The sequence below is a fragment of the Amphibalanus amphitrite genome, unplaced genomic scaffold (assembly GCF_019059575.1).
Source record: "Amphibalanus amphitrite isolate SeventyFive unplaced genomic scaffold, NRLGWU_Aamphi_draft 000072F_arrow, whole genome shotgun sequence".
Lineage (NCBI taxonomy): Eukaryota > Metazoa > Arthropoda > Thecostraca > Balanomorpha > Balanidae > Amphibalanus > Amphibalanus amphitrite.
The window spans coordinates 513,216-531,405 of record NW_024881568.1 but is presented as its reverse complement, the minus strand read 5'-3'; the positions used below and the strand labels follow the sequence as shown (position 1 = coordinate 531,405).

The 18,190-nt window shown below is 46.5% G+C and overlaps 1 protein-coding gene and 1 long non-coding RNA gene across 2 annotated transcripts in view; one reads left to right on the top strand and one right to left on the bottom strand.

The window, feature by feature from the left end:
- LOC122379104 (monocarboxylate transporter 2-like) overlaps positions 1-18,190 on the top strand; it is a 69,929-nt gene that overhangs the window by 24,421 nt on the left and 27,318 nt on the right. The gene's annotated exons all lie outside the window — the stretch shown is intronic.
- LOC122379107 lies at positions 8,424-10,984 on the bottom strand. The gene is made up of 3 exons (XR_006256127.1): positions 10,909-10,984; positions 9,526-9,621; positions 8,424-8,440 (listed from the first exon to the last, which is right to left on the bottom strand). It is a non-coding gene; the product is annotated as an uncharacterized LOC122379107 (long non-coding RNA).

Here is an 18,190-nt window from a genome sequence, read left to right as displayed (position 1 = left end):
ACAGGTGAAGAGTGGTGATGACGCAGTATAGGAGATGGATGCATGGCAGGGCAGAGGAGGCTGCCACAGAGGTGGGAGTGATTGAGACAGGTAGGGCAGAGCTGCCAGCTGAGCCGTGATGGTATGGAATGAGCATTGAGCGTTGAGTGGAGGTGGTAGTGGCAGACGTAGCAGAGGTGCAGGAAAATAGTGATATGGGTACCGTCAGCAGCCGAAGCGACAGGCCTTTAAACGATAATGTGGTGGTGGCAACAGAGTTGTATACCAATCAAGTCGATTGAATTGATTGATTTGTTTCAACGCGTATTTTGAGTTGATTGGATTGAGTCGATTGACTTTTCGAGATGACTGGTTGACTGACTCGTTTGACTTTAGCGACTGGTTGACTGACTTGATTCCCGAAAATTAGAGTGACTCGTATGATTGAGTCGATTGAATGGAAAGTTCAAATAAGTTTTAGTTGATGAAAAATAATGACACCAACTGATGACATCAAAGATCACAAAACTACACTGAAAACTGCTTGTCAATTGTCATTACAACTGCAACATGGGGTAGATGGCCAAATAAAGAACAGGGCCTAAAAATGAACAGCCAACTTTGACTTTCAACTGCAATAACTCATAACTGCTCCAATCCTGGTGATAGAACCTGGCGATGCACCTACCTACCTTTCTGCACTCAGCAGGAAGCGTTTTTTTTTTTTTTAATCCAGATGATAAAGTGCAAGGCCCTATATACTACTAAAGTGTGATTAATTAATAATTCACATCTCCACATCTCCTCAGAAACAACCCACTGAACTCTATAAATATCTGAAACCCCTACAAAAATAACTGAAACAAAAGCGCCGTTTTCGTCTCGCTAATTACGTTTACGTGTACCAATTAATAGCTAATTTGCTGCATTGTTTAAATTGCAGCAGAACGTTTGTTGATCCTTTTCTCCTGACAGCCTAAGCATAACATATTTAATATATTTCATTTTCCTTAAAATATTTTACCGAATATTATTAAGTGGTTTTATTTCAAATGAAATAATAATTAAAACGAAATTGGTGTTGTACAACCGATTTATTTTATGATGATCTACCATAGTACGATAATCAATGACGTCATCTTACAAAAAAATCAAAACACGTAGAATGAGGATTTATAAAAGCTTAGCAAACTTATTGGCAAAACGTTTTCTTTTATTCACAGTCGCAACGTGCCGTTTTCGCGTTTTAATTTTCTTTTTTCCTACTTCCTTTGTCCTTATCCTGTGGTTCCAGAGTCCCTGTCCTCTCCATTTCCTTTTAAATATATTTTTAATCCTCATCCTTATCCCCCAGTCCTAACAGTTTCAAATTGTATTGCAATTAAATGTTTTGAATTCTTCACATAGGTACCTAACATTGACATGCCACGTCCAGAGTCGTGGACCGCTAAATACTTCAAATATCTTCCTTCCCAATCTGACAACATCCCACGCCTCAAATGCACATTGTGTGGAAAGATTTTTCAGGCTGCCCGTCAGTCTCTGTCTAACTGAAACCGTCACATGCAGGTAAGATATTTATTTCTATTTCCCTATGGTTAATATGTTATTGATGCATATTATCCATTAAAATAGACGTGGTGTAGGGTAAATTGTCCAAATCACGAACACTGCCAAAATCCGAGCAGCCAACTTTCAACCGGAATATCTGATATTTAGTGTAAATGGAGTTGGCATATGGCCAAAATTAAATTGACAACCTTTAGGTGAAAGGTGGTGATTTGGGTTAAGGGGCGAGTCAACTACTGGGTTATTTTGCACCCATTAAATGAAACTTCTGCTCCAATTCTACCCATTGAACCTCAATATCATGATCCACCTGTCCATCACTAGGTATCCATCCTTATTACATAGAAACTTTGAATGGCATGGCAATTTATAATTTTAAGTGACAATATTTTTATGTTTCTTCTGTGGGTAGGTAGGAAGGTAGGTAGGTAGGTACACCAGACTGCTATGGACACTTTTCCAAGTTGGTGAGGCAAAAAACCTAATGTATGTGTTGGTTTGAGTCGTTTGATTGAGTTGATTGATTCCTTTCATTGTCGCGTTTGAGTCGATTGAATCAATTCCCGAAAACTGCTCTGACTTGATTGATTTGATTGGTTTCCCAAATTTGTCGTGATTGAATTGATTGCTATTGATTGAGTCGTATACAACCCTGGGTGGCAACAAGATCAGCGGTCACAGCTGAGGCAACGGTCACGGCCATAACAGCGTTCTGCACAGTCGATATGCGTGGATTGGCACGGAACAGTCGGTGACGAAGCTGGCAGTGTCCTTGCCAGTATGACGGAGTGCGAGTCTCTGGTTGGAGAAGGAAGGCGACTGACGGAAATAGCCAGTGGCGCGGGAACCGGGGGGGGGGGGGGCTAGCGGGGGCTGAGCCCCCCAGCTTTTCAGCTGGGGGGGGGGGCTCGTAATGTATTTGAGCCCCCCCCCCCCCAGCTGGAGGAATCGAAATCGGAAATCTACCAACATAATTTCATAGATTCATACATATAGGCGCGGGAACCGGAGGAGGGGGCAGTGGGGGAAGCTTGCCCCCACAACTCTGCGGCCGTGGGGGCGGTGCCCCACAACGTTTCATGAGGCCAGGAACCGTTGGGCAGCTTGTCCTCTCCAAATTAGGGGTTGTGGGTCACAAAGGAAGAAAGCATGTAAGTGAAAAATCCACCTATGTATTTCACTGGCTCGGCAACTCATTTGGCAGATTAACCCGCGCCCTGGTGTGGGTCTGAGCCACCTTCGCCCTGGTGGGGGGGGGGGCCAAAATGACCCCCCCCGTCTAACTCGAAAACGAAGAGGGCTAGGAAGACGCGGAAAAAAGCAAACGAAAGCCCATAACAAGTACGTTCGAAAGTATTTCGGTCATTTTTTCGCTAAGGTCAATATTGGGGTCGCTAGAGGTCATCATAGGTCAAATTTCAGTGTTTTCGGTGTTGCCGGACATATTCCGCTGTAGCTCGGAAACTAGAAGAGCTAGAGAGCCGCGGAAAAAAGCAATCGATAGCTCTTTTCAAGCTCTTTCGCCAAGGTTCGTCAGATTTGACCTCAGCTCAACGGTTTGGCCTACAGAGGTCATGCAAGGTCAACTTGGCAAATTTCGTTGAAAATGTTTTTAACTATAGCATGCATTCACGAGAAAATAGAGAAACGATTCATGCACCATCGTGCTTGGCTCGTCGAGACGCGTCGAATGATATATAGTTTGACCTCGAAAGGTCATTTTGAAAATTTGACCTCAGGTCAAGGTCATGACCTTACCGAAATAGGTCATGCTGCATATCATTCGATCCGCATTGACGAGACAAACACGATAAACGTCGAACGGAGTCTCTATCTCTATTCAATAACAAGTAAGTGCAGAAAAACCGCTGGTGACCTCTGGTGACCAGGGAGATGACCTAGCGTGACCTCAGCGAGGTCACAAGCAAATGGTTTCACATGGGCTGTGATTTGCTGACCCAAGACACTTCAATAACGAAATATAGGAACAATCACGCCCGATTTAGCTGAAAAACAACTACTTTTCGATTCTCCCATTGACTTATAATGGGGAGCAGCGATGACCTGACCTGACCTTAGGTCACATTTATAAAAAATCCGAGATAGCCATTTTGTAGAGCTGGGTGACATCTTCAAGTACTGTAAATTTTACATCGATCGGATAAAAGCTGTGCCTTTGAGAGAGCTTTGAACTTTTTTAGAGGTGGTGTCAGTTTTGGTGACCTTGTGACCTGACCTGACCTGACCCGAACCCCCCAAAAAAGGACATGATGTAAAAATGTTGAATAAACAGCTATACAAAGTTTCAGGGCGCTAACTCAAGTGGTTTCTGAGTTATCGCTGAAAAACCACAGGGGGGGGGGGCCAAAATGGCCCCCCCCCCACCAGGGCGAAGGTTAAAACCTTTACTCCAGGCTGCCAAAACGGTAGTTTCTTCACTCAGCTGAGACGGAATACCTCACTTTTTGAAAATATTTTCGTGTTTTTTTTCTTTTTTTGTTCGTAAACTTGGGAAGCAAGTTGTTTTCGATGCAGATCTGGTTAAATGTAACAGCAGCATTTGTCCTGACTAAGTCTTTTCCAATGGATTCTAGTTTTCTTATCGCCTTCTTTTCTTGGATCGATACTCTACTGAAGATAGAATTCATGATAGCGAGTAAAAACACATTCCAAGTTACATACATTTTTTCGGACCGGTTTCGATATACTCCCTAGTCCCTATATCATCCTCAGCGAGACTATGTTGCGCACGATACAATTATAAGTTAGGACATTGCAACATGACAAAGACGTTGTTTTTTTTTGTTTTTATTGAAAAGGCCAAGGTCTGAAAAATAAGTGGCCTAAAACCGGTGAGAAAACTAGATTTGGGGGTACCCTAGGTTGATTTCTATTATGGTTCAGCCCCCCCAGTCTGGAAGAAGTTCCCGCGCCACTGGAAATAGCGAAGAAAAGGCAGCGACAACACAGTAATGCTGCGTTCCAGGAATTTCCTCATCCTGACCGTGACTAGATTGTTCCTGGTTCATGGGACGCATGGCTCCTGAATCGAGCTACCTGATTCATCTAAAGCGGATGTCCGCAGCTCAAAACGGGTCCCGCGCATGGAAAAGTAGGCAATGAAAACACGCCTCTCACGCGAGCGATGAGACATCATTAAGTAACCAGCGACGAATCGCGGCAACACATAACAACATATGTCAGAACATGGGCTGTTTGGAGTTGGGCAAGATGATGGTGAAATAATATTTTCGTCGCGTCGTCCGGAATGGGTTTTCGAGTTGGATCGTGACCATCGAACAGGTTTCGACCGGAGATCGGTGTTTATCTTGCCATTCATCGTGACCTTGTCAATTTCAGCAGATTCCACCAGAAGCAGTACCATAATATTTGTAGGACGCAGCCTCGTGCGCAACTCCCGGAGCTGTGTTTCTGATCATTGCTGCTGGGTCAGATATGTATATCTGACCCGGCAGCAATGATGGGGAAACTGGCTACTGGGTACTGGGGCTTGTCATTATGTCATACCTACGCAATAAAAATAAACCCGCTGTTTTATAGCTCGGTACGTCACCTTTTGAAGGTCATGAAGAGTCGCCGATCGTCCTCTTGTCGTCGGTCGCATCAGGTCGGGAGCGCCTCAGGCGGCTACCGATCTGAGATCCCGGACTAAGCTCCTTCCGTGACCATTCACCTTTTCACTAAAATTGTTCAAACCGCACCGGATTCGGTCCGCGCCTCCGGCCTCAGTCCGCACCGACCACTGATCACACCGCAGTCGCACACCCAAAGATATCACTCCTCTTGATCTTCTGACGCCCAACGAATAAGTGATCGTCACTGTCACATCACTCATCGCAAAGTCACCCGCAATTCCGCAAAATATGTCAAATGGGTATAACGCACTCAGCACTGACAGCCGCTGCCTGTCCCACTTTCAACCTCTTGCCCGTCCTTGACTTCTGCTTCAACTCAGGCGGGCACCGTGAGCATTTTCAACGGGAAAACAGCGCCAACTGATTATGTGTTTGCTGCTTTTGAACTGCGTCATCTACGGGTACACCTTGTTTTTCTTGCTGGACGGAGTAAGTCGTGGCTAGTAAATGATATTTTAGGCAAATGGAGTTAGAAGTCTTGGATTTCTTGAGTTGTTTATTTAAATTGGCTTATAGATAATTTTCTTTTTACTTCACCACATTTGTAATACCTATAATCTACATTATAAAAGAATAAAAATAATAAAAATAATTTTAGGTCAGACTTTGGGGATGCATTGGGTCACTTTTTTCCATGTTTAGTCGTGGCTAGTAAATAATACTATCTTCACATGCCACAAGAATGGATCCGAATTCTTGAACTACTATTGATATTAAGTAACAGATAATTACTTTTATAATTAGAAGAGTCGATATTGTAATCCTTTATCTATTTTGATGTGCATTCACAAATGGAAAGCCAAAGTTTGGGTAAGCACCGGTCACGAAGAACCGATCTACAATACCGAATATAGCCCGAAGATATTGCTACGCCATGACTCCAAATGGTTTGATTTTTGGGAAGGTTTCGATTTTAGAATATATGACGAAAAGGAAACTGTTGCGATTCCGACGGTGAAGCGCCGCGTACCCGAACTCCATTTGTGAACTCGTGTGTACTCCATTGAAACCAGTGGCGAAACATTAACATTTTCCGACCGGGAAATCAGAAATGTTTCAGAAATCGTCCTCACAATAACCAAACTAGGATCAGTCAGCCAATGATTGAAGGTAGCGAGCGCAACCCACGCCTCCGTTTAATACTCATTCGAGCAAACCATGTCTCTTCACACTGCATTTATTACACGCAGGTAGTGTGACAGAGTTTCACAAGTAGAAATAAATCGATATGGATCATCGGTCGTTTATTGAACGTCAAAAAACCCCGTTCGGATCACTAAGGCCACCCAGGAGAGAGTTCACTGACCCTCACACAACTCATGAACAAATACAGGACACAATAAAATTAAGAGTACAACTCATACATATCCTTACACACAATTCAGTCAACAACATAATTGTACCTGACGCATCGAATGATTGTTGGCACAAGTAAAAATGTTGCTCCTAGCGCAGATCTCGTAAATATTATTTAAGCCCGATACGTCCTACGCTATCCAGCAACAGAAACCACTCCCATTTAAGAGTAACCCTGTGGCCTGTTGCTGTAGCAGCGGGAGCATGACGCGACCCCGGTCACCAACGGCAGCCCTCCGTCTAGGAGACAATGAGGACTCAAGGATTGCCAGTAGTCGGCAATGAGGCAGTCCATACATACATGCTCCATCGAGGAGCGCGGCACGTCGAGTAATCAGCATATAGGGGCAGACATCGCGCCAGCCACGGGTGCTGAGCCAGTATCGCAGACGTATGTACCGTTACCAGTTTCTTGAGCGATCAGTCATGAGTCAGCTCGGAGAGGGAGTGGGCAGACGAGGTCCTGGTCACGGAGCACGGACGGCGCGCGGCGGCATTTAGCAGACCTCGCCAATCTGAACATTAGTCGGGCTACGACTGGACCACAGCCCGGTCCACCACTGCCAGGACCGCCGCGCGGAGTGGGCATTTTACGATCAGCCAGCACGCCGCCGCACGGGACCACGCGGCGGCTGTGACCTTCAGTGTTGTTGTTGTTGCTTCCTCCAGCCGCTACCGCAGCGTAATGGTACAGCTCTCGAGGTTTCTCACGGCGGTCGTCAGGACCGCCACCTCTTCGTCCTCACGGCTCACGGACCGCCTCCGGGCTCGGGAAGACGGTGCCGAATCGACGGAAACTCCGTCCCATGAGGGCCGGGCACCGAAAGAAAAGGTGATGGGGGAGGGGGTGTCGATGTCGGAGCACTGGCGGCGTTCGTCAGTAGGGTTCTGTTCTATACAGTGAAGATACTGGCGGAAGCCCAACCACTGGCCCATACGAAGCCGGTAGCAGCCGATGCTCGGTACTCCGCAACCGCTAGCGGCGGCAGACAGCCAGCCCCCCCCCCCCCCCATCAGAAACCGGCACCAACTGTCCAGCCAGGCGGCGGTGGCACAGTGGCGGGCCAATCTGATGGCCGCGCGGTGGGCAGTGCCATCATCCCCCGGGACTGTCGCCTGGGGGAGCGGGGTCACCTCCGTGCTCGAGGCTCGCGCTCGAGGCTCCTTAGCGGCCTGGTCGGCGCGCTTGTTACCATCTATGCCGGAATGGGACGGCACCAATTGCAGGTGGAAGTGGCGGAACAGGACTGCCAGCCCCGTCCACACGGCGGCGCCCATCGAGGTTTTCTGTGTGGCTGGGCCCTCCCTCAGTGTCGCCAGCGCCGCCTGGGAGCCTGTGCAAAAGACGACCGGGGCGCTCAGGTGCCACAGGTGGTCGCGCGATGGCTGAGCGGAGCGCAACCATCTCCGCGCTCTAGCTGGTGCAGAGCTGGCCAAGGCCCCGGCCCCTCCGTTGCGGACTCCTGCGTCAGCCGAACCGTCCGTCCATACCCAGGTGGCTTGGGAGAAAGAGCGCCTCGGACGTACTCGATGGCGACCGCCCGCAGGTGGTGCTGACTGATCATGCAGATTGTAGGCCTCACGAGTGGCCAGTAGGTCTCCTCGGCTGCGCAGTACATGACGCATCCTCCTTCGGATGCGGCCGGCGCGGAGCCCTCGGTGGTGGATCAGCAGGTAGAGCATTACTTGCACGGCTTGATCAGAGTCGCTCGAGCGGTCGCTGACGCGCCAGCGCTCGTCACTAGTGGCGGGGCCGGCTGGCAGGGGCCAGGGCTGTCTTTCATCAGCCGAAGATTCCATCGCCAGAAGCTGAAGATGGCTACTGGCCCAGACCGCCAGCATCGTGGATCCGTGCTGTTTGCTAAGCTCATTTCTCTAATCTGAAAACAAACAAACAAAAGTGGTTTCAAAAGGTATGCACACTGAATGTCAATTGCCATTGAACCTTGTCATGACTAAAAATACAAGCTGCATTTAATCCGCACAGAACAAAAAAGTTAACATTGGGCTTATTAAGAATAATGGGGCGCCATACAATGTATATTGTATACATTCAGTATTATTTGCAATCATAAAGAATTAACACATGCTCACAGCAACCCAACACTACTGGCCGCCCAAGTAGGTACTCCAGCCTCAAATCATTGTTGATTGACTCAATCATATCCAGGAAAGTCAACCATTTTTTTATATTTTCAACTGCATGAACATTTTATGTTAACTGATTGCACAACTGACTCACATTTGATGTTTTAAAGGAAAAGGGCCACCTTTAACATGGGGATTGAAACTGAGATAGCCATCTTGTAGCCCGTGTCCGAAAACCTGTCTGTTAATCTCCTTACGGCCGATTTCGGCCTCCATTCGTAGTTATCGGCAATTTTAAAAGAAAATGCGCCAGGAATGCGTCCTTATCCCAGGAATGCGTTCTTATCCGACAATACAGCCACCCGCGGCGAGGCTTTGGTTTTTTACCAATCAGCTCCAACCAGCTCAGCTTTAACCAATCAGCTTATCTGACACAATCCGACGAGTCTGTCTTCTGAACGCTGATTGGCTTGAGTGTGACGTCATCGCTATGCCATCATATAGTAGGTGCCGTAGAGAGTATCAACATAGTACCAATATGTTAAATAGTTTTAAATACTTTTTCGCGAATTGTGCACTTCTGGCACCAGTTTTAAAAAGAAAATGAAAAATAATAATGTCAAAATGAAAAACAACGATATCTTCATATTTCACGAAGGTGGCCCTTTTCCTTTAAAGCAGTTCATATTTAGGTACTGAGATGACAATGAGCTATGTAAACATGTGCTTCTAAATCAAAATGATAACAATGCAAAGCACAACCAAAAGTTTGTAAATATTTAGTGGCTGCTTCCTTTTGTACCACCAGAAGGCTGACCTCAGTGACATTCATGGGTTTGAAGAAAGAGTGAAAACCTTTGCTTATTAATAATCTTACCCATTGATAACTGGCCAGAATTGTAGGCCTGTTGTTTTTCTGAGTGATATATTTTCAAAATAACCCTGGTTTCTTCATAAATGATAGGAGATTGTCCTGCAAACATGAGAATGCATGTCAACAATGACTACAGCAAAGATGCATTTTCAGTATGAGTGTCTACATATACAAAGAATGCCCATTACAGAGAGGTTGCCTGAGCCATATGAAGCCAAATATGAGCCCTCATATGAGGGCGCATATTTGGATATTACAACACAAGCTGAAGCACTTCTAAAAAATAATATCATTTCTAATTCTTGTAGCTGGTAAAATGTAGGACATTGTAGGCTATTATTTGCTTTGTGGTATTTGTCAAGATGAGGTCTTAAATCCTAACTACAATTGTGACACTGTTGATATGAATATGCAACAACAGAAATTTTAGGTTTTAGGTTAGTTTAGGTTGTATATTTGTAGGTTTTAGGTTGGTAGGTTTGTAGGTTGTAGGCTGTAGGTTGTAGGTTGGTAGGTTGTAGGTAAGGTTAGGTCAGGTTTGATTGTTTTTTCTTTTATTAGCGAGACACGTATCATTTTTGGATTCAGGATGTCAAATAATGTAAGAATATGAAAAAATTATCCTTGAAATCTTCTTAGGACTTTATCTTTACATTTACCTTCTTTGTTTGTATTGTTCTTTTTTGGTAGGTAATACAGTGATGCTTGTTTTGATTGCAAAATATGTTCTGACGGCACCTCTGCCGAGCGCCCTACATAAACTGTAAACACAGGACATCATACATGAATGAAATACTAATAAATGTTTGCACATGACCACGGCATTATCATCAAATAGTAAAGGTCAACTATGTGTCATTTCTCACACCATTTCACCTGCATTGCAAGCCTTTCAATTTGCATGGTAGAATTACCATGAAATGCTTTTATGAACCCCTCTGTATTGCAAACCAAAAGTAAATAAACACCAATCTTCCATGGCTCAGAATAATATTTAAAAAAATGGTAACTTTTCTCACCTTAACTTTTGATTTATTAAGGGTGCAGTAAGAAATAGGTACATTGAAACAAACCCATTATACTTCAAAAAGCTCCAAGACCCACTGCTGCTACACAGACAATAGCCGCGTTTACATAGAGATCGTTGCAAGCTTCATCCATGATGTTGCAAAAGATGCCGCTGGTACACCTACTGAACAATTTACAGAATGATCCCCTCTAAATATGCAAGGATCACTGCATGGAAATTATCACAAAATAAATAAGCTAGAGCCTAGTCAAAAATGCGACGTAACCAGGCATACCTATTATTATTTCACGCCACAGCAACCACCATTGCCACAACCAATGAAACAAAATATTTCAAATTTTAACTTATATCAATACCTATCTGATTTCAAACACGAAATTCAACTTCTGTCTCACCTGATGAGTTAATTTAATTATAATTGATCGCTTCGTGATCTCCCCCCCCCCCCCATTTTTCATGTTTTGGCGGTGCGGCGGAAATGACGCACAGGAGACACACGAGACACAGCTCCAAAACAACAGAAGCATGCTTTCCCTACGGCCGACGAAATTCTATAATATTTTATTTCCAATTTGTGATCCCTTAACATCTAAACTTTGGTAAAACGTCCATGCCGTTAAAATTGTTTTTAGTTTGCTATTTAGATTCAGCTGAGAAAATATCAAACGGAACCCCATGGTCCCGAAACTGGGCGAATTCATTAGTATTTATCATTTTTTTCATCTTAAAATTTTTGTAAAAAAGGGTCCGTTATAGCCGTTAACATCTAACTGAGTGGTTACTGACCATATAGTTGGAATAAATAATAACTGAGGATTTTGTGGAAGTAAAAAAATCATCGGAGCAAGACCTCCTTAGCGAAGAAAATAGATGAAATACTGGAAAATAGGAGTTGATGGCTGAGAATGCCCCAGGGTTTTCCGCATTTTAATTAACTTTAACATCTTATTTGGGGGGATTGTTGTACCTTATTGAATTCTCTGAGCGATTTTGAATTTACCAGTGTCCTAATATCATCAACCCAAGCTTTGGATTTCACGAAATCGACGCTGGCAAAAAGGCTTTTTGAGTGCCTGATTTTAATTACTTTTCTGCGTAAGTAAAATTTAGATGGGTATGAGATAAATTATTCAACAATGAAATCAAAAGTTGCGGTTTTTTTGCCAGTTTGGGCGAATTCTGTAGTGTAGTTATCGATTTTGAAAATGTAAATGCTGCTAATGGAATGCCAGGAATGTGAACCCATAGGGTCCATGTTGAAGGAAATTCTCGGCGTTACCTAGTATTTTTATCTACCGTGCTTCAACTGACGCGTCTCGCAGAATATGCTTGTTGTTGATTGGCTGATACGGCGGTCTCGCCGCCCGGGGGAGGGGAGGGGACGGAGGGCGAAGAGAGGAGGGCATTAAAGGCAGGGGAGGGACGGAACAGGCCGGATTTATGCGTGGCAACAGGCGATGAAGACTGCGTAATGGACATTGCGCTGTTTACGGGGGCGGATCGCGGAGGTCATTGATGAGGTCCTACCCATGACCATCCAAAATGCCCTTAGAAAAAGTTAAATTTATTTTGACTCCATTAAAGCCACAGACGGCAGAATGTGCCTAGGTATAATTGTATGCCTGGGGGCTGCGGGGCACAGACATCATGTTGAAACCATTCCCTTCCTCTCGCTAAACTTGTACAATTGACTTTCCAACATGAACACTCTACAGCTTACTTTAATGCAACTATTTGCCGCAATTCGTACTTATTTGATCAACCTTTTATCTCTCGGATGCAATTTGTTATGAAACCAATTTTATATACCGTAATTCCTATGACTTCGAATCATTCTGCTTGCATCGTCATCATATTTTCAGTATGTTCTGAGTCCAGATAGGTCTGTCCACATAATGGTGCATTTACAAGTCATGCCCGTGACCCTTGACACGGCTGGTCACTTTCCCGCAACTGTAAGCCATGAAGAATCATCATACCCCCATGAACGGCCTCGCTGTTCCAAGCTACGAGTCACAAATATATCCGATGGGCGGCGGAGCATGAAATTATGACACGCCGTATCCACTATCATTAATGGGCATGATCATGAAGATGCATACCCGGCCGGGATCTTCTGTGACCCTGAAGGTCACGGCGGCCTCACGACTGGGCCGCGTGACGGACGATTTTGACCGGTTGCGATGCGCGCCGCGTCCTGCCGCGGTCTGGGAGGGCCGGCCGTGCGGCGGGTGTGGAGCCGGCGGGGTGCCGCCGTATGCCGGTCATTACCAGGTACTGCAGCGGACCGCGGCGGCGAAGACGGACGGCCGCCGCAGTTAGCGGCCAATTTCGCTATAGCGCCGGGTAAATCATACCGGAGCGTGGGGTAAATCATACCGGCGAGCGGCGGTAATCGGCGGCGACTCATGCCGCCGCCCGCGGCGCGCTCGTTAACGGAATCGGGACGGCCCCGGAGCGCCCTGTTGACTCTTGAAATAACAATTAGGGTGGCTGGCAGGCGTCGGCGGTGACTGGGCAGTTTACGAGGGTGTCCATCCTCGCCCGATCGTGATGTCACGACGAGCAGCGGCCGTCCGGTCGCCATTGGTATGCACGCCAGTCGCGCACGCTTTCCTTGCTTTATTGTATCGATGAAAATGTAATTAAGGTCGGGTGATTTGCGGATGAGCCGGCGCGCGGCGTGTCCGAACGATTTGATGACGTCATGCGTGCAGCGGAGATAGTTCGGCCACCAGCTGAGGATTTTCTTTACTCAAGTAGGTGCTTAGTTTGTTGCGAGATTAGCAATCATGCATAAGATCAACTCTGCAAAATAAACAGTACCTACTACCTAACCATTTTTAATGTGCTTATTGGACCTTGGCAAATGTGAGGCCAAAAGGCGAAGTCAATGCACATCATCTTTCTTTTGACATCTTTCTTTTGCCTTCTTTTTCTTTTCATCGAAGACATCTTTTTTCTCTTTTAATTGTTGTTAAACGCTTTCATATGCATGATGTAAAGCTTGCTATGCGACCGCCTCATATCCTTTTTGGAGCAGGGCGCTGCCGCAGCCCATTGTCGGATGAAGGCTGGTCTTTCGGCTACTAACTTATATTCATTTCACACAAGAGTTGCAATGAAGAGACCACACTGTTTGCATAATGCGTCAGGATGCGTCTCAACGACCTATCTACAAATAACCACGTAGCTCATTATACGCTGCATCCGGGCCGACCGGGCCGACGTATAAATAGCCGAGCCGCTCGTTTGACTGCGCCGTATGGCTTTATAAATAGGTACATCTCTGGGATAACGCGATTATTGAGGACATTAGCCTGAGCTAATCGCGGCTCTGGGACGAGATCAGTCTGGAGCGCGGGACGCAGCAGCTCGGCGATCGCCGGTCGATCGGCGGAGACGGTGCTCCGAGTCCGTAGAGACGAATGGAGACGGGTTATTCAGGGCCCGCCGTCCGACTATTGATGGCCGGGGTGGGTGTGATGGCTCTCCGGACATTCGGTTATACCCGCCTGTAGTGGAATGGCTCATTGAAACAAGTAAGAGTGAGGAAATGCTTTGTATTTGTTTATCATGTAGCGGACTGCGGAGGGAGTAAGACATTTCATTATGAGCTCAGGGTCCTGCGGTGCGCCGTTTCCCCACTACCCATAGCACGGCGAAAAATGTGGAGGAGTTTGGCATCCACCCAGGCAAGTCGCGGGTCAAATCGCTTCTTCTCCTAACGTTTCAATTTGTCACCGACTCACAGTCCGACACTTTTTTCCAGCCATGGCGTGTGGTTTTCGCTAATGTATTCTCTTTGGATTAGCACCAATTCGTTTTTATTCATCGACTATCACTTCTTTACGCTGGCCTCTCACGCAGCTCACCTCTCCGTCCAGACGATGGCGAAATTAACCCGGTCACTTCACGAAAACGGCAATGAAGCATTGTCAAGCAGTCAACGCCCTGGGAAGATAAACGCTATTTAGCTGCCCCCGTTATCGATGATATTTTATCAACGGAACACTATTTACATAAATGTTGCTGTCGTTTAATTGTTTTTTTTAATGACCTCCTTACAAAATTATACTTTTCATTCATGTATTTTTGTTTTAGATCATTAAAAAGGATCATTAATTAATTTAATTAATTAGATCATAACATAATTAATTAGATCATTAAATTAATTTAGGTCATTAAAAAAACAATTAAACGATTAAAATAAATGCCTTACATTCAGCAAGCACTTAACGAATTAAATGTTGCTGTCGTCCTGACAGAAAGTGTGCCTTCACGCCTGTGATATTGTGTAACAAAACTATATGATGAAGCGCGATATCAAGCTCATTAAGATTTAAGTAATATGGAAGCATAGCTTGCAATCAATTTGCACTTGCCTAACAGTTACGACTGCAGCATCTAAATTGAAACCTGAACATTTTCGATCATCCATTTTAACCAAAAGTGTTCAAAAGGCACCCTGCCGAAAACTCGGCCGAACGACCCAGCTCCTTCGAGTGCTGTTTCAGTCATCACATCAGAGTGACGCGCCAGTCATCACATCAGGGTGACGCGCCAGTCAACACATCAGAGTGACGCATCAGTTATCATATCAGAATGACGTGTGTCAGTCACCACATCAGAGCCCCTCTGACGTCGGCTGGGTCGGCGGCACGCGTCACCCCGGTGGGGGGGGGGGGTGAGCGACACCGGGGAGGGGGTGGGTGTGATCAATCGACTCAGTGATCGACATCGGCTGTTTTGGATACCAGCCCAGCCGGCCGACGGGCCGACGAACCGCGCGCGTGGTGCGCTGACTTCATTCACACGGACAGGGAGGAAATCGGCAGCGGGTGACTTCATTCACGGAACGGGTGGGACTGCTCTGAATTTATTCTAGGAGACTGGGAGAAGGGACTGCAGCGCGCTGACTTGACTTTATTCACGCGAATAAAGTCAGTGCGCAGAAGTAAATAAGTGATTATTTCCCGACATTTTCTCGGCAAGATTTTATAACTCAAGATCTTCTTGAGTTATGCAATTGATCGGTCAATGTTTTATGATTCTCTCGTCAGCCTCCTAACAGCATAGCCTAGACCAGAAAAGCATCGCTCTGAGGTATCCATTAGCGCCGTTTGAGTTGAAACACTAAACTAGCACATCAGTCGTGTCATATCATCCATCAATGGGGCTAGAGCAAACACTAGCCCACTCTGGACCCTGTCAGTCTGTTCGCAAACTGCCGACGGCCACGCTCCTGCACCGTCCGACACGGGGTTGTGTCCGACGCACCCGCGCCAAATGCGGCGCACGGCGCGGCGCGGCGGCCATCGCGGCGCGGCGTGGCGTGATTTGTGTGTCGGCTGGGCGGCGAGGACAGGCCGGATCGCGCGCGCCGGCTCGTTCTTTATGGAGCGGTCAGTGCTGACTGGGTCCCCCGCTGGGCCTGTTGCAGCGACGTCAGCCGACCGGGCTTATAGAGACGCTGAGGGGGGGGGGGGAGGGGGAGGACGGAAGGAGGGGAGAGGGAGGACGGAAGGAGGGTAGATGCGAGCTGTGCTCCAGGGATGACCCTCAGCGGGGTGTGGGACCGGCCATCATCAGGAGAGCCATTAAGTGTGACATTTCGGGAAGGCACCATTCCATGCAATGGTAGCGGCATGATGCACTTTATACAGCCCATGGTTGACATTATCTGAACGGGGTTGAGAGCTATGCAATGAAGTTGGTAATTGCGGGATAGAATAACTGTCCGTAATGTAAAACTTCTCGCTCCAGGCTAGCTCAAAGTGGCGATATGTAGTGCTCTAATACTAACCTCTACCGATTTTCTATTCAGCTCATGATTTGGCTTCTATTTGAATTATAAATTTATGATGATTCGAACGATGTGAATCAGTATGCGGCGAAGGTGTCCGAGCTGCTTAAACCTCTTTCCAACAAGTCATTTCTCAAGCTGTCTCATTACATGCATGCAGTGACGTACGCAATGGGAGAACAAAGTAGTATCATGTCACAGTCAATTATTGATGCATGCAGAGGACGTCTGCCATCTATGAGCATTAATTAAGTGGTAATAATGCACGCTCCTAGCTTCATAACGCACCAGTGAATATAATGCATGCTTAAAGTGGGTTAACTAGCTATATTTGTTGTCATTAGTGCTAGTCACTAACTAATAGCAATATCTAACAGATCGAATGGACGAAAGTAAGGTTATATAATAATATTTTGAAAAGCTCGATGTATGTAGGATACATTTGCAGATTGCAGACCTATCAGCACATTGTAAGTTCGCATAAATAACGATCGAATAAATTGAGTTACGAAGAATGTTAGCCCAATTCTACGGCTAGAATTGCATTTGCGGCATATTTATCAGAATAGTTCCATAGGTTGCGAGCTGTATTAACTTATCTGAACAAGTTCGAAGCACACTTACGTGTAATTTAGCTGTTAACTTTGGTCACTTTTCTTCTGCGGAGCTGGACATCGCAACTTTGCACTTCTCCAAACAAATAGTCTTAGTCTGAGAGGCAAAGTTAAGTGAACATGCCCACGCAATGTTCCGTTCCTGTGGCGCATTAATGTCGCCACATATCATTGATGACGTCACTACATATCGCTGATGACGTCACATCCGACCAGGCGTGGTCAGACTGTTGCAACTTGCAGCCCTGACCAGTTCGCTCGCACCGTATGCGAGGTATACCTACCCGAAACAGGGGCAATGGATGGTCCCTTTAGCGTGTGACGCGTGACACGTGACATGTGGCTGATGGTGCCGTCACTCCCACGGGGCGTCATCAACATGGTCAGACGTCAGCACCGCCATCAGAGCGGCTTCCGACGCGCCGGGGCCGTCATCGCGCCGATCTGACCTGATGACGGTCCGGTCTGGTCTACCCCGGGCTGGGTCTTCCCTGCTAAGTAGTCTAAAGGCCAGTGTCAGGGTGATAAACGGGGATGAGCATCCGGTGGCGACAGAAGCACCGACGGCTGGTTTGTGTGTCAGCTACCTCGGCGGCTCGGACCGTCCGGCTCGCCCTGTCCTGCCGCCGTCCGCCGCTCACCTGCTACCCACGGTGTGGAGCGAGGTCCTGCAGCGCCGGCGGCCCGTGATGATTGACAGCGGGAGCCGAGCGGTTACCGGCCGCCTATGTTGAATTACGACTCACCGGCGCCTCATCGAGCGGCACAAGGCGGTCCGAGCACGCGAACTCGGCTGGCGGAATTACAATCTGGCTTCCAGGCTATGCGGTGATGCTCCGTTAAATTGAACGTCCTTCCAGCACGCCAACAAGGAGTAACGCGAGACTCCACGGCTGCGGCGGCGATCGTAACCAAAAGTGGCTAAAACAGCTGAACGCCTCTATTGGCAGCTAAATGAGGCACAATCAAGGGCGAATGCAGCCGCCCTGCCAGCGCTTTTACATAACAATTACCTGGTGCAGTTCAGTTCGGCCGATAATTGTAAAAATGATTTCATTGTACTATTTTCGATGCGTTTATTACCTTTGCGTGTCATTTGCCCCTTCAAACCTTTGTGATGGTCATGTATATCTATTTAAAATCGAATCATTATCTTTTTTGAATAACCGTATTGGATAAGTTTGATAAAAAGCATGCAATCTTAAAACATGTCTATTG